General features: G+C 42.2%; 1 long non-coding RNA gene across 12 annotated transcripts in view; it reads right to left on the bottom strand.

Annotated features, from left to right (window-relative positions):
* Positions 1-17449, bottom strand: part of LOC102156069 — an 801934-nt gene that overhangs the window by 437144 nt on the left and 347341 nt on the right. The window lies entirely within an intron of this gene.

Raw genomic sequence — 17449 nt, 5'->3', positions numbered from 1 at the left:
CTAGCATCCCACACAACCACTTGTCAGTGCTGTGATCCTGAGCAAGGGTTGCACTTCTTTGTGTCTTAATACCATTACTCTGCAAATCTGGGTCAAGAGATTTTTGTTGGTTTATGGTTTCATTTGTTTTGCTTTGATTGGTGGTAGGAGTAACTGATGAAATAACTTCTCTAGGCCTCAGCTCCTACATCTATAAAATGGGGACAATTTTATCTACCACTTTCTCTTGAGTACTAAAGAAAAGTAATTAGGACTGAATGAGGTGCAAAATATAGGACCTCAAAGAGATAACTGTATTATTATGCTATTTTTAAGTAAAAACAGCAACTACTTAGCACTAAATTTGGAGAAGAATGTATGACTTAAGGAATATCAAGAGCCACTAGGGAAGGTACTGATTAGTCTTTCATAAGAGACTAAAATGGAACAAAAATGGAACATCATGGTCGTTTCTGGTTGTTAACTGATGCCCCTTCCCATCAAAACCAAAAGCCTACTGCTTTTATGCATTTTGACCAAAAGCTAAGCCCACATGGTCCCGATATGTCCCAATATGGGGGAATTACTTAGATGTGCCCAAAGTACAGAGTATCTCGGTGAGTGTTAGAAAGTGGGGTCTGTGAGCCACAGATATCAGATTAGTAACTAGAGTCCTGGGGGAAAATGCAGGATCATATCCTAATGAGTCATACTCTGAAAGGAGCCCAGAAATCTCAATTTGTAAGAAGCCATCCAGATTATTCCCTAGCACACAAAAGTTTAGAAATACCTATCTAAATCAGTCTCCAAAAAGATTGCGATCTAAAAGAGCATATACAAATAAAATATTAAAGTTTCTGTTAAAGATTATTTTTATTTCTTCTACTTTTCAGTTCAGTTTTTCACCAGTTTTGTAATGTCCATAATACATGAGAACAATATTACAGAAGTATTGAATATTTAAAAATGAGTGTGTACATGTAAAATGTATGTATCTACACACACACACACACACACACACACACACACACACAGAGTTTGGAGACTACCAATCTACACTACTGAATCCTTGGGAATACACCCTTTAGCCTACCTCTCTGGAATGTCTTCCTGGAACTTTTGGCAGGAGAACAACAGCAAATCCCTCAGGGGGAGGACTCCAGCAAGTGCCTCAAGACTGGGTTTTCTGTGGGGTTGCTGAAAGGGGAGTCACGTGCTGGACGTGCCAGGAGCAGGAGATCCAGACCAAGCCACTGTTTCATTTTCAAAGGCTGATATATGTTTTCAATCATACAGCAAACTACATACTCTCTGCCTAAAAATGTGCCATGTCAAGTGAGGGCGAAAACTTCTCCAACACCGCCTATTCTTTATAGATTCACACATCTAAAAAAGCCAACAAATTCATTAGTTCCATAATTCAGTAACTATTTACGGAGAGTCTACTAGATGTGTGATTATTGTTCTGGGCACTGGGGCTTAGCAGTAAGCAAAGACAATGAGGTCCCACCACTCATGTCCTTACTTTCTTATGGGGATGATGAAAAGTAAGTAAACTAAGAAGAAAGTATGAATAGTCAGTTTGCACAAAGGCTATGTAGGGAAGTAAAAAAGGCAATGCTCTAGGGAGAACCTGGGGCAAGATGACATAGATGGTACTGGTAGGGAAGGCATCTCTAACAAGAGTGAATTCCCAAAGTTCTAATTCCCATGCATTCCTCCTTTGGAAGTTACCAGAAAATATGCTCTACAAAACACAGGGAGAAACCTAGAGGAGGGTTTAGGACTCAGGAAATAGGGACTCGGTATCCAAGAGAAGGGAAGGCTACCTGGAATGGCAGTGGGAGAAGACCCTAGGCACACAACTGTGAGTCTCCCAGGGAGCCACCCATCCAGACTGGAGAAATTCAGAAGGCACACTGATTTCTTCTAGAAGACGGTACTGAGAGCATGTCCTCATTTGAGAAGATTTACACAAATGGTAAGTAGGACCGAGGGCAGAATAACTATGTCAGCCACCATGAAAATGGTAATAATATTAATAGCAATAAAGAAGTCTATAAAAGAGAAAAGGCATCATACTATATACTAGCTGTCTCAGCTGTGAAGAGAGTTTACATAATCCTTATAACATAAACACCAAATACCTAGCTAAGAAAATGACAAAATGAGCATATTGAGAGGATGGGGTCCAGGAAATAGGGATACATGTACGTAGTGGGGCCTGGAGGTTGGGCAGGGTTGTGTGGTTGCTATGAACAAAAGCATGATTCTCATCTTACATAGCTGGAAGAAGAGAAACTAGTTAATGCCTGACCCTGCACATGTGGTGCCCAGAACCGAACTTCTGAAGGGATTTGGCGATGGAACCAAGACCCCTATGTTCTCAACATAGTCATTAAAGCACTGATTAGTGGGTAAAAGTTGAATCACTGTTTTATTTCAATATCCCTATATTCCATGCTTATAGGGATTGCTACTCTCTGATTGAGCTGTGTTAAAAAAAAAATACATAAGACCATGATATGTCCAATAAGAAGCTTGAAGACACAGCGGCAGGACCATATTTGGCAAAGAAAATTAAATTCCCCATTTAGCTTCCCACTATCCAATCTCCAACCCCCACCCCAAAGAGAAGAAAGCAACTTGCAGAAAAACCCATCATGGCTTAAAAATAAATGCTCGGATCACAAATGTTTTCATGTAGTGCAAGCGGTAACACTAGCCGGGCCCATCTTTTAATTACATGGTTTGGCCATGCAAATATTCTCAGACATTTTTAGTAAGGCACTGGACTTTTATTTAAATGTGTAATATAAAGAGCTCTACTGCAGTTGCTGATCGGTGCTTCTTTCTTATTTACGGCCTTCCCTTCTCTCATGCTCCAGCGTTGCCCCAACAATAAAATCCCACTTAGCACTTGCTTTTTCCAAAAAAACATCATTTTTCACCATCTTAAGAGTAAAGCAAAGAGGAGATGGAGGAAAAATTCTCTTCTTTCTTTCTTCCGTTCGTTTTCTTTTTTAAGAGACTAAATGTTCTTCTCTTCTCCCAAATATTTAATCATAATTATATTAAGAAACATTTATAAAAAGTTAAGTAATAAAATTAAATAGGTTGGAGAAAAACAGAGAAGCAGACAGCAAGGATTAAGTGTAGTAATATAAAGAATAGATTATATTTAATGAAAATTTCTTCAGTGTTCAACATTTTTATTATACTTAATAGTGCTGGGCTTCATTTTTGTCTCCAGTAATTGTGTGTCCATAATGAATGGCTATTCTTATTCCCCCATTGAGCCCTGACAGAAATTAATAAACCTAATTCTGTAGGTTTAAGTTTAATTTTGTTGAAATATATAAAGTAGTTACATATTCACTTAGCAGCCAACCGGAATGCAGTGGCCTTAAGCTTCTCAGCAACTTTCTAACAAGTAAATTGTTTTCTGGATCTTTCTCCTGCACTTCCTGCTCCTTTCTTTTCTGATTTTAGCCAGGAGCCTTGTTTGTGATGCTTCCAGCAGCAGAAGACATGCACAGCTATGGAGGTGGAACAGAGGGTGAACACTGTAAAGTGTACAATTATGTGATCTAGTCCTTTTCCAAGAACAGCTGTTAATGATTGCTCAGCAGTCTCTTGTTGGTTTACAGTTTGATCAAGAAAGTATGTAATAAAAGAATGGGGGATGGGCATCGTACAAGCCAGCAGTCCTCCAGCAATAAATAACGTGCACAGTCTGGTTGCCAGAGCTTGGAGAGTATGGAATCTCCCCTCAGGACTTCAAGCACCAGAGGGGAGCTTCCATGAGGATTCAGCCTTGGGGAATTGGGAGGAATTCAAAAGGGCTATATTGACTAAAGATCACATCTGATGAGTCCACCCATTAGTAATTTTTTTTTGTATATTTTTTATTGGGGTTCAATTTGCCAACATATAGCATAACACCCATTAGTAATTGACTGTAAATGTCTTCTCTGAGAAAAGTCAACTATATCTGGGGATCATCCTTTCCTCCCTTTCATCCTCCCTTCCTCTGTCCCTTGCTCTGAATGTCTTATCATTCCTCTGAATGTCTTATCATTCATTCATTTGGCAAAGGTTTGACTTTATCTCATATTCTGAGTGCAGGGATACAACTGACAGCATAAACCTCCCAAACCTCAGGAAGTTTATCATTATGTATTTTTTAAAGGGGAATCTACAAATAAAAGTATGATTTCAAGAGTATTGTGGGAGAGAAGACACACAACAGAAGGTGGGTAACATGCACGCAAGGATCAAAATGCTTTCCTGAGGAAATTACAACAGGGATGAGATCAGAGACGAGACACTGGGCAGGAAAAGGAGTGGGTGGGGTTCCAGGTACAGTAGCCCTGCAGAGGAGACAGCATGACAAATCTGAGGACCTGAGGATGGGATGGAGAGGGAGAAAGGGATGGGAGATGAGGTTTCTTAGAAGAGGCCTCACAGGCTACTCTAAGGAGTCCAGGCTTTATCACACAAACAATGAAAACCATCCAAGGGGACCATCAAAAGGCCAGAAAGAGGCAAGAGATTTGCTCAGAGCTGCTGTTATGGGCACTGGGTGCAAAAAGGCTATAGGAAACCTTCTTCACATCATCTTCATTTGTTTTCAAAATGAGGAAACTGATAACCAGAAGGTTGGTCAATGCTTGAGAACAAACAAGAATTCTGACTTCAGGTGTCTTTTCCCTATACTTTATCAGCCATCTTCCCTGGATTCCTCATCAACCCTATTGACCAAGCTTGATAACGGGAAGTGAAAATACCATGCCCGTGAACTCCCTTCTGGAGTCATAGGTCACTGCATGTATTTTATACCTACCAAATGCTCTCTCTAAAGTCTTCAAAATATTCTATTAATAGACTGAAAGGAGGAAGTGCTGAGGACTGTTGTGAACACAGCATGCCACACCAATCCCATTTCACAGATTAGCTATGTAAGGGTATGTGTCGGACATATATGTCCTCATATCCTCCATCCTGTTTGCCTGTATGATTTCCCCTCTGAAATGTGACGATACATAATAATGGAATAATAACATAATAATGGAATAATGACAGCACAGGAAACTCAAAATGTCACCCAAAGCAACCACAGACTATGATTCAAGAAATTACAGGTCTAGTAATCCTTCAAACAACTGAGGGATCCTGGACAAGACCTGATCTCTCATTGGGTCTCAGACTCCAGGCAGTGGGTTCTAAGGTCTGGCAATTCTAGTTTCTGAATTTTAGAATAAAGACTTAGTGCAGGAAAGAGGCCCAAAATGGTGCTTAAGGGTGAGGTCCTATCCTGCTGACCAGTAGAAACTCACTGGGCCAAGCTACTGGGCCACTTGATCATAGCAGGGGTGAGACCGAAGGCAACCTGCAAGGGTCACATCTACCAGGCTACGACCCCAGCTGCTGTGTGACCTTCAGCACATTCATCAACTTTGCTGGGTCTCAGAGTCCTCATCTGTTATACAGAAGGCAATAAGTCTGCCTTGTGAGATTGCTGTGGACGTTAGAGAAAATGTATGGCTCAGTCCCTGACTTAAGTAGGCACTTAATCAGCATTATATACCATCCCTCCCTCTTCTGCCTACCCATCTTTTCCACCCCTCTTCCTCCCCTTCTCTTTTTGCCCTTTCCTTTTTTTTATCCTGTCTCTCCCTCCTTTAGAGAATAATTGCGGTAGTGCTTGACGGGTCACCCCCATACCCTACTTTGTTGAAGAATCTGTTCATTTAAGATATTAACTTCATTTCTTTGACCAAGTGCAAATGGGAGCTTCACCTGGCAGGTATTAAGTCTCAGCACAAGTAGACCCGAGAGCTTTCTCAATCCATGGGTCTGTGTTGACCTGAGCCTATTTTGAGAACTTATTTAAAAGGGGGAGTTGAATGGGCATGAAGAGAGCCCCTAAATGACATCTGCAAGGAGGAAGGAAGAAGACCAAGACAGGGGAGTAAAGGGACATAAGAAGGAGATAGCCTGGCCTCTGAGACCTACCCCAGGTTAGATCTCTGATCAAACCTATTCAAGAACCAGCACCAGAATCTGCTTTCCTTGGAGACCAACAGATTGAAGCTGCTATTTTGCTTTCCAAGGTTATAAGTTCATTAAGTATGTGTGTTGGGGAAACGTGCCATTGATAAGAACAGGAGATTATCTTGAGAGCATTCCACTGGCCCTGCCCTCCCTCACTTCTCTCTGAACCCTGATCTCTCCACTGGGACCCTGTCACAGCCAAGCCACAGACTCCAGCATTGCTCTGCCTTTTGAATCTTCTACTCCCCACATACACACTGCAATGAAAGACCATCTTCTGATAAGCAGAGCAATTAGCAGCCTGGTTATCAGACCCCTTCCTTCCCATCAACACCAAAAAGTGGAGGGGGATAGTCTAAGATTCCAGAAGTCACAAGCAGCCCCTTTTCTTGAGTGGAGGGCAGCTTGTGGTAATGAGCGATAAAGTTTGGCATCTACTCTTACTAAACAGATTATTTTTTTTCTTCCTGGAAGCCTGCGACAATGAGGAAGGCTTAGGAAACACTTTTGTTACTTTGTGGGTGTTGGACTCAAGAGTAGCCCTTATCTGCTTGGGCAGGGTTAGCCTTTGGTACTGCTTCTACATCTCTCAGGTGGGTAAAAGCCATGGAGCTAATGGTAAGCAGGAGGACAGTGTTCCTGAAAACCCCAGTGTGTACACATGTGACACAGAGTGTCATAAATGAAGATACTAAAGCTGACCATTTATATATCAAATGACCCATCCAATTCACCCATCTGTCCATCCATCCATCTGTCCATCCATCCATTCATCCATACAGCCATCAACAGATGCTTATTGAGTGCTCTAACACTTTAGGCTTACTGCCAGTTCCCCGGGATTCCACAGAGAACTAAGCAGACACATTCCCTGCCACATCAAGTCCTTGGTTGAGGAAAGGTATATGACAAATTAAACAATCTGCAGCACAATGTGAAAAGTACTGAGATAGGAAGAGTTCAAGGTGCAGGGAAAGAACACCTAACACATCGCTCGAATTTGGAGTCACTACTCACAGCCTCTCTAGGAAGTTTCCTGAGTTGAAGGAATCAGCCTGTAAGAGAACTGTGTTTGGCTGGGCAGGTAGAGGGAGCAGCAGGAAGTGAAAAAGGACTCTACCATTTATTGAGTGCCTACTGTATATCAGACACCAGCCTTGGCACTTTCATAGAATTTCTTTGATTAGTTTCACTGTAACTAGACAAAATGGAGCCTCCATGTAGTTGTCTGTCCAAGTGCTTAGAGTAAATAGCAGACTTCACTAGACCTGGTCTTCTCTTGTTCCCATGGCCTTACTCTCTGGCTTCCTCCATGAGTTCTCCTCCCCCACACCTCTCTATGGTATGATCAGTGAGACAGACAACCAGAGACTTTGAACTCTCTAGTCAACATGGATTTAGGATCTAGGCTCTGGATTCAAAGGAACCTAGATTTAAATTCCTCTCTGATGTCTATCAGCAGCGTGACTTTGGGCAATTTACCTAACCTCTCTCAGCTTCAACGTCCTCATCTGTAAAATGGAAATTTTAATAGCATCTATGTCAGAGATTTGTAAGAAATTAAATATGCAAAATGTGAAGTTCAGTGCATGTTTTTGTATTATTATTTTGTACAGAAATAATACAAAGGCAATCTCTATAGATGTAGCCTTGAGTTTACGAGGGGAGATACATGAGATGTGAAGACTTCTTAGAGCTCTAGGTAAAAGCTACACACAAAGGCCTTTGCATGTTCTTGTCCTTCAGCCAGGTGGACACACAAGGGAAAAACAGCTGGTCCACTGGTGGTTCAGAAGGTGTCATGGGGCCTCACACTGGATCCCACCCTCACTTAACAAACATCTTGCCCTATTTTTCCGGGTTGACCTCTTCTGGCACAGACAGCTGAGACTCTAGGGCAGCCTTTTGGGGGACTTTTGGGGGTAGCCATGGATTCTAAGCCTTTTGGGGGTAGCCATGGATTCTAAGCCTCTCCCAGGCTGGGAAAGTGATGCCTGAAAGTTCCCCATCATCCAGAATTACCGAGTCTTGAGGGCCAAAGTCCCTGGGGCACTGAAAGTCCTTATGCTGGGGGTCCTGCCATCTTTGAGCTCCCCCTACCACTATCCCCTTGGGAATGTGTTTGCAGTAGGGGTACAGGTGCAGTGGAGGCCACTTCAGGCAAACCTGCAGGGGGCTTTCCCTGAGGCTGTCTCCACGCTGGGCTTCTTTTCACACTATTTGTACCCATGTAAATGTGCTTCTCAGATTCCTGCCAACACACTTGGTTTTGTAATGTTGTTTAATAGCTTGAACCACCTTAATGAAATATTCATGTTCCTTTCTCTGTTGGAGCAGTCACCCAGGTTTCCAGAAATTTTTCTTTCTTGTTTTCAAGGATAACCCCACAGGAGGAGGATCCTCCCTGCCCAGAGGCCTGGGATCCCCAGGGTGCATCTGGCAGAGGGGCTATGGGAGTCATCCTCCAAGGAGGAGGGGGCAGGAGGACACCAGTCCCAGGCTCCTCCTCGGATACTGAGAGCCAGGAGCCCTTAGTAGAATGGCCAGGAGCAGAATTTGTGAGCTGGAGCCATGGGCCTATAAGCCCTACTCCAGGGAGTGGAGAGAAGTGCCCCTGGAGATCAGCATCCCAGCTAAGGCAGAAGGATATGTGATCAGTGCTGCCCCTGCTGCACCAGGAGCTCGCGCAGAGTCTGAGGGAAGAGTGCCACCTGTTGAATGCTCATGATAGCGTGCTCCTTCCCAGAGCTCCAGGCTCAGGCGCCTGCTTCCAGCACAGCACCCTGTTCCCATCCCAGATCAGAGCTGGGGAAATCCAGGTAGTACCAACTGCACGGACCCTCTGGTACCATCTGTAGAATGAGACTGTTGCCCTGAGTGACCTCCTACCGCTGAGAGGGGAGGTGACTTGCTCCAGTCACAGAACCAGTCTGGAGCCCCTGCTGTCTCTCTGAAGCCCCTCAGGAACACTTTCTACCTTTCTACTCTCTTTTGATACTGTTGTGAATATATTTTTTAATTAAAGTATTTTTTAAACCATAAACAAAAGGACCCAAATTCATAAGTGTACAGGTCAACAAAGCATCACAAAGTGAACATGCCTGTGGAATCAGCACTCAGATCCAGACCCAGAATGCAAACAACCCCCCCTAGAAGCATCCTCCTTCTCCCTCCCCGTCACCCCTGTTCCAAGGGTGACCAGTATCCTAACAGAATTCTAACTATCTCACAGGTTAGTCTCAGCTGTTTTTGAACTGTTTACAAATTAAACCACACACAGGGCATGGCTTCTCTCACTCTATTCCAGATGTGGGATTCACCCTGCCTCTGTGTTGTGAGGAGCCATGTTTTTCTAAGGTGGGGAGTAGAAGCATGTGTGAGAATTGGAGAGACTTGGGAAATCACTGAATTAGGCCTTGTCATGTTTTAGTAAGAGAAGGAGCCCCAGGGGAAGGAAGGGATTGGCCCGAGGTCACATAGCTTGGTCAGAGGTCTCTCCCCTGAATGATAAAGCTCCCCAGAGAGTAGAAGCCTTGGCTCCAGGCTGGAACTAAGGACCCTAGGCCCCCCTCACACATCGCGGAGCCTGGGAACCCATTGTGGGTTCCATTCCAGGAGTGCCTATGCACACTGACACTCCCTTACCCAGCACAGCATCTTTCACACTGTGCAAACACTCAAATACTGGTGGAAAGAACGAAAGGATGGATCTCAGTAACTTGTTGCTGTCATTCAGAAGATGGAGAACATGCCGCGGGTCCTGCTTCTTCCCCAGATGCAACGAGGGCAGGTGAGACATGAGGTGGGGAGGCACAGTGCTACTGGTCACAAACAGAAGACTCATGCACTAGAAAGTGTCCACTGCTTACACTCACAGACTTTGAAGTCAGACTGGCCTGGATCCAATTATACCTCTAGCACTTACGCATTGCCTTAGGTGATCTAGCCAAGCCTCAGTTTCCCAATCTGTAAAAACATTTATATTAGGGCTCAGTGAGTATGAGTGAAGCCAGGCAGGTAAAATGCTAGGAGAGTGCTCAGTAATTGGCAGTTACAATCGTGTCTCCAATTAGCAGCAATTGGCTCATTTTAGCTCACTGCCCAAAAAGAGGCATCAACATTTAGATAAGGCACCAGTGGGCGGCAGATCTTCAAAAATGAGGGTTTACTTATTAAAGAGCTAGAAAAGACAAGTGGTTCCGGTTAAGCTTCCTTCCTCTTAATCATCTAAACCTTCATAACCAATGAGAGCGTCCTGCATCCTGCCCTCTGAAGGAAGCCTTTCCCCTCGCAGCCCTGATCTCTCCTGCAAGAACTCTTGCAGCGTCCGCGAGAGACACTCAGCTTTACTGTTACTGTATGCTCTTGGGGGTTATGGGTCCACCCGCATGCTCACAAAGCCTCATCTCTCAGCTCCATCATGAACCCCAGAGTCATGGTTCAGTGTCCCGTGGTTTGGGGAGGCATGTCACGAACCAGGCAGTTTTGAAGAGGCTGTATCTGCTGGTTTCTCCATTGGAGCAAGAACCACCCCCTTTTCTTCCCTGTTTGGAATAAATACAGAAAAGAAAACAAAAATTTCCCTTGACCTCTCCACCCACAAATAACAACTTTAACCTTTCAAAACACTGCCTTCTAACCTTCTGGCTGAGCACATTTTGTAACAAAGTTCAGATTCGCTTTTAGAGTCTCTTTTTATTTCTAGACTTTGTTCACTTGATGCTACATTATTTGCATTTTCCCAAACTATTTAATTCTGTTCTTTAATAACAATCTGAACAGTTACCTAATGGAATCAGAGAGACACATCAAAATTTACTTCACAATTCCTCTTGATTCAGATTTTTTTCTAATGTTTTGATACAAACAATTCTGTTTATGAGGACAGGCTCCTTGAATTGGAATCAATTGGTCAAAGAGCTTTAATTTTTTTTCCCCTAAGGTATAATGGACATGACACCATTCCATCAGTTCTAGGTGTACAACATAATGTTTCAATATCTGTATATATTGCAAAATGATCACTACGGTAATTCTAGTTAACATCTGTCACCATACAATTAAAAGATGTTTTTCTTATGATGAGAACTTTTAAAATGGACTCTCTTAGCAACTTTGAAATATATATTTCAGTATCAATAACAATTAATTATTTTAATTTACATTTCTTAAAAAAAAACAATAGCTATGTTTCTATTATAAACAGGTTTAATCCAAATTCTGAAATAAGAAAAATGATCACCTTCTCAAGCTCAAGCTGACTTTTTCTCTCATCTTCCCATTTTTGTCTCTGGCCACACACACACACCCCTTGTGACTCAGCCATGCTAAAATATTTGCAGTTATCTCAATATGCATGGATATTCATGTCAAGGCTTCCTGCACATGTTTCTTTGACCAGAGGGATATGTATTCCCTCTCCTGCACATGGTCATATTATCTTTTCAAGACAAGTATTACCTTCTCTCTGTGATGCTTTCTCTGAGCTTCCAGGCAAAATGAGCCATCCCTCCCCCCCAACACACACACTCTCCTCAATGTTCCCACTGCAACCTGCCTGTTTAATAATAATAATTATATCGATCATAATAGTAATCAAGATGTATTGAGCCCTTATCATGTGCTCAGACAGTATTCTAAGCACTTTTCATGGATTATCCCAGCATTCACTGCTTTGTGGCTTAATGATCAGTTAGTATGTACATCTGTTCTCCCGCCCAGACCATGAGTGATTTCAGGGAGGGGGCTGCCCCATCTTCTTTGTACTCCCAGTAGCTAGCACAATGCCTGGCATGGCAAATATTTTAGAAATGAATATCTGAACCCACCCTCTACTTATGACTCAGCCAATTTAGGGCTGTGTTAAAAATGACAGCGGAGCTGGAAAAGACTGGCTATGTGCAAATCCCATGGTGCATATCCCCCAGGGGAAACACACCCCTGGAGAAAAGCAGGAAGGTAGAACCATCCAAGAAGTCTTGATGATCATCACAGTGCAAATAGCTCCTCCCTATTCTCCAGAGCCCTACTGCTTACACCCAGGTTTTTATAAACATTATTTTCTTTAACTCTCCTATTTCAGATCTTGGGAGTCTCCAGAAGATATTACCCTTTCCTTGCAGATTGCTTGAAAGGGAAGAAAACTGATACTCAACCACAGATACTACCTTTAACAAACCCAAGATGCTAATCCCGGGTACATATTTAGCCCCATATTTGATTTTCTGAGTCCCTGAACTCTAGCCATGGACAAACTTAGTTCCTCTTGAGGAACACGAGGATCAAACTCAAGTTCATGCCAAAGTTCAAGCCAAGAAGGCAGGAGAATTAAGAATGGGTGCCAGGTTGTTGGACTCTGCAAACTTCTCTGGATCTTCTCATATCCTCACTCCAGATAGGCAACCTTGCAGAGAGCAAGTAACCCACTTGACAGCCCCTCTTTCAGAATTCTACCTGCTTGTACTCTGAGAGAATTCCGACCACCGTGTGTTGATGGTCTGTTAGGTGCCTGGTGCTTTACAGACCTTATCTCCAGAATTTGGGTCTGGGAGTATCTGACCAGAGTCCAAACTCTTTCTGCCATAGCACATCTCAGATGAATCTTCTGCAGAATGTGGCTCCCAGAATACATACAACTATGATGCCCAAAATGTGTTCTGTGCTCAAAGGAATCAGCTCCACAAGCTAAATGGCTTTATTAACTGCAAAGCTCGTTCAGAGCTTTAAATATGACAATGCCCATTATGCATTTCCAAGAGGGGAAGAGCAGGCCATCGTGAAGTTGTAAGATTATTTGAGTACAAATTCTTGTTTTTGGAAAGCACCACATGGGACTAGAGGGTGGAAGAAAGCATTTAGGGAAAGGCTTCATCACATTTGAGTTCTCATTCCTCAGAATTTAACTCTAGTCCTGTTACCTATTTACTCCTTTTTCTAGTTCCTCTGGATTATGATTTCAATCCTAATTTGAAGTTATTCATCCTCCCTTAAAAGAACTGTGAGTCGTGGGCCCTTTGTCTTCTAACTTGGTCCTCTTCTGATCATACTGCATAATTCCCGTTCATCTTTGCTCACTCCATGCCAACATGCAGTGGGAAAATGAACTCAGACCATCCTGTGGATCTGGTGCTTGCTAATACCACTCCGGCTCTAAAATCAACTTTCTGAACGTGAGGCCTAGGACAACTGGCAAGGATTAACCTCAACCACAAACAGAACCCCTGTCCTTCATCTACCCAAATTCTTTTTCCTGGTTTGTAGACTGTATAGCATACATCCTAATGGAAACAACACCTCAAAACCCTGGCCCAAAACTTTTATACAAACATCCAGAGTGTTCTACCCACAAAATGATGGCCTAGATCCATTATATGCTCTGAGGAGGCTGGGTTAAAAGAGGAGACAGGGCTGGAGAGGAGAAGAGGAGAGAGAGAACGCAAATTTCATATAAGCCACTGCTTATTTAAAAATTGATAGGAACTAATTAAATTAATAAAATTTTATTGAACTTTAAAACAAAAAATCAATTCTTTAAAAATCCCCCTTTAACGAAATCCAAAACCAATGAAATTCTTTTTTAAATTAAATGGGATGGTAGTCATTGCACTCCTTTGGAATTCTAAATATAACTTCCAGGTTAAGAATTTTCTACAACTTCAAGTACATAAATCATGTTTGCCTATTTAAAACCAAAACAAAATCTTAATATGTAATATAAATACTTTCTTTGCCTTTTAATGAAGCTGTTAAAGTTTCATTTCACTCTTTGTCCAGTGGTATACTAGTAGATATTTTGTAACTAGCCTTGGTCAGGGGCGGGTACACATGCTGACTTGTGACTTCTACCAGTTTCTATGATGTAAATACCCCAGCATGGCTCATGGCTCCAAGTTACTAAAGTGACAGATGACAATGAATGCAGAGTTAGGAAGAAATTGCACAATATGTTCTCATGAGCTGGTTTGAGCTGGTTCTGGGACACCACTGAGTTTTTCTCTGTAAGTCTGAATCTCAAGTACCGTCCATCTAGAATATTACCAACAGGATAGCAACAACATGCACCTCATTCTCAACTGTTCTGCATGTGCGAGATACATAACAAGGGATCCCTGGATGGCTCAGCGGTTGAGTCCCAGCCTTCAGCCCAGGGCATGATCTTGGAGTCCTGGGATCAAGTCCCACATGGGCTCCCTGCATGGAGCTTGCTTCTTTCTCTGCCTATGTCTCTGCCTCTCCCTGTGTGCCTCTCATGAATAAATAAAATCTATGTTTAAAAAAATAAGAGAGAGATACATAACAAATGCTTCCTGACAATGGCAGTGGTGGTCACTGTGTTGACCCAAACAATATACTTAGGTATAGAGTATTGTTAGTTAAAAACAAAACAAAACAAAACAAACCCCCCCCCCCCAAATTCTGGTTTATTGAGGTCTACTAAAATATGTATTTGTCTTTATGTGGAATCAATCCATCCACTTTTCCTTTACATTTTTCTTTTGCTTTCAAAATCCAATGAGTGCTTACAATTGCTACACATCAAATGAAGTGAGTTCCTTTTCTTCCCTTCCACTATCCTCCCTACGCATAACTATTAAATAACTCAAAATACCTGCCAACTTTGTTTAATCCCATAAAAGATGGTAGAACTTCAATGAGTCTTCTCTTGTTGATTTTATGCCTCATTTCTAGACAAAATCCCCGGGAGTGCTGGCTGAATATGTATGATCTTAGTTAGCTACACCAGGCCAGGAAATGGAAAGGAAGGATGGATATAAGCAACAGTAAGAGGGGAGGGCACTCACATTTTCAGAGTCCACTATGACTTATCTTTAATTTTTTAATTGGACAGCCTGAGGTGTGACTTCATTATACAGCTACCAGCACACTGCTAATGCATGCTGGGGGTAAGATTCAAATGCAGTTTTCTCTGACCGCCCAGCCACTGACTTCTCCATAATGCCATACTGACCTGTAAAAGTAATCTAGAGAATACTTCATCTACGTTGTTGAGTTTTCCCCTAGAAATTCCATCTCTAAGGCTCTATTCTTGCATCTTGTAACCTACTTTACTCCTATGCCTTGTTGCCAGTATCTGAGAGGACAGAAAGCAAGTGCATGGTCTCCCTTCACTCATCCAAAGACTCCATCTACCTCTATATAAGAACTAGGAAACCTCTCCAAACCAAGAAGGGATAGAACTTCCTCTATTGCAGAGTCAAGACATATTCTAACAGATCTTGCCTCAATTGGGTAGCTGTCTCTCGCGTAGTCTGGGTCTTCCCTCAGGAAGCCAGCACACCAGCCTGAGAAAACTGGTCTCTTCCTACTTCCCTGGCACATGCCTGTGTATATAGAACGGCTGAGGCTCTTTGGCAAATCTGCCCACAGCTCCTATATTTGCCCAGGTCTGGCAGCTGGATATGACCCCACAAAAATCCAAAGGATCCTAGCATTTGATGATATTCTATAACATGCTGACACTTGAATTCCATAGGGTCACAGTTACCTAGCAATTACCCATGTGTTTTAGTCCTAGCATAAAATCATATCTGTGGTATCAAAGCCCACATAAAAATATAAGGTAAAATAGTAAGGCAAAATATATCCCAGGTCAGGTCATGCCACCTCTCTGCTCAAAACCCTATAATAAAAGAGAAAATCTTTTACAGTAGTCTATGTAGCAGATTTTATTTTCTAAGATGGCCACAATAACATCTCCTGCCCTACATGTTCTTCTGAAACCTTGCTGCTCCCCATGAGGAGGTGGAGTTCTTGTCTCCTCCTCTTGAAATCAGGTGGTAGTTGCCTGGATCAACACAGTGTGATGCCAGTGACACTGTTTGACTTTGGAGGCTAGGTCATACAAACACCATGCCTTTCTATCCTGTTCTCTGAGACACTTTCATTTGGGGCCCAGTTGCCACCCCAGGAGAAAGTCCTAGCTGCCCAAAGGGAGGCACACATTTTTGCTGAGCTTTCAGGCAACACCCAGCATCAACTTAGCAGCCATGTATCAGAATCATCTTGAAATCTCCAGCACCCTACCCAGCCACTCCAGCTGATGCAACATGCAGCAGCAATGAGCCATCCTTGCCGAGCTCTGCCCAAACTATAGATCCACAAGGAACTAGATGTTGTTCTAAACCACAAAGTGTGGGGTGGTTTGCTACACAGAAAATGATAACTAAAACAGACTACACAGCTCTATATGAACTGGCCTCCCATTTGCTCTGTGATTCCTTCTTGGCCATTCTACTTCCATTATACTCTATTCTCAGTACTCTCTACTTCCACAAACATGGAAAGCATGAATGGAAGACCATTCCTTCATTTCTTCTAATGATGTTTTATAGTTTTCTTAGTAGAAATCTTATACATCTTTTGTCAGATTTTTCCCCCTAATATTTAATGTATGTGATTCTATTGCTAATGCATCCTGGTTATCCTCATTTTCTAATTATTTGTTGCTGGTATATAGAAGTATAATTGTTTTTTGCAAATTGACTTTATATTTAGCAACCTTGCTTAATTCACTTATTAGTTCTTATAGTTTATAGACTCTTCTAGATTTCTACTTTCCAATAATGTCTGCTAATGATAATTGTGTTTCTTCCTTTCTTATCCTTATATTTTAAAATTTCTTTTCCTTTCCTTACTGAACTGGCTGGGACATGCAATGTGACATTAAAAAGATCTGACAAGGGACCCCTGGGTGGCTCAGCAGTTGAGCATCTGCCTTTGGCTGAGGGTGGGATCCTGGATTCCCAGGATCGAGTCCCACATCGGGCTCTTTGCATGGAGCCTGCTTTCCCTCTGCCTATGTCTCTGTCTCTCTCTCTATCTCTCTCATGAATAAATAAATAAAATCTTTAAAAAATAAAATAAAAAAATAAAAAGATCTGACAATAGTAAGCATTCTTGTTTGGCTCCCGATCTCAAGGGAAAGCTTTAAATATTTCACTACTCACTATGATATTTGGTGTAGTCTTTTTCTTTCTTTCTTTCTTTCTTTCTTTCTTTCTTTCTTTTTTTTTTTTTTGTAGATATTCTTTACTAAATAAAGAAGGCTTGTCCTCAGGTCAACTTAACAAGCATTTAATCACCCATTGTATCAGTCACTATCCTGGGCAAGAGGAGAATTTTTAATTCTCATTTTGAATGAGACACTATCCTCACTCTAAGAAATTCACCATGTTGGATGTAAAATAGGCAAATGCCATATATGGTGGCAGGGTTGGGGGAATAGGAAAAACAACTCACTCTGTCCAGGGGAGCTAGTGAAGGTTCTCAGAACACAAAACATTACAGGAAGGGCTCAACAGATAAGATAAATGAGATAGTTAATAAGAATGATGTACAAGGGCTACTCCCTAACAAATTCTCTTCTGGGTTTATCTATACATGTGGATGTCCT

The sequence above is a fragment of the Canis lupus genome, chromosome 5, assembly GCF_011100685.1.
Source record: "Canis lupus familiaris isolate Mischka breed German Shepherd chromosome 5, alternate assembly UU_Cfam_GSD_1.0, whole genome shotgun sequence".
NCBI lineage: Eukaryota > Metazoa > Chordata > Mammalia > Carnivora > Canidae > Canis > Canis lupus.
The sequence above is the reverse complement of the archived record's forward strand: the minus strand, read 5'-3'. Positions and strand labels throughout refer to the sequence as shown.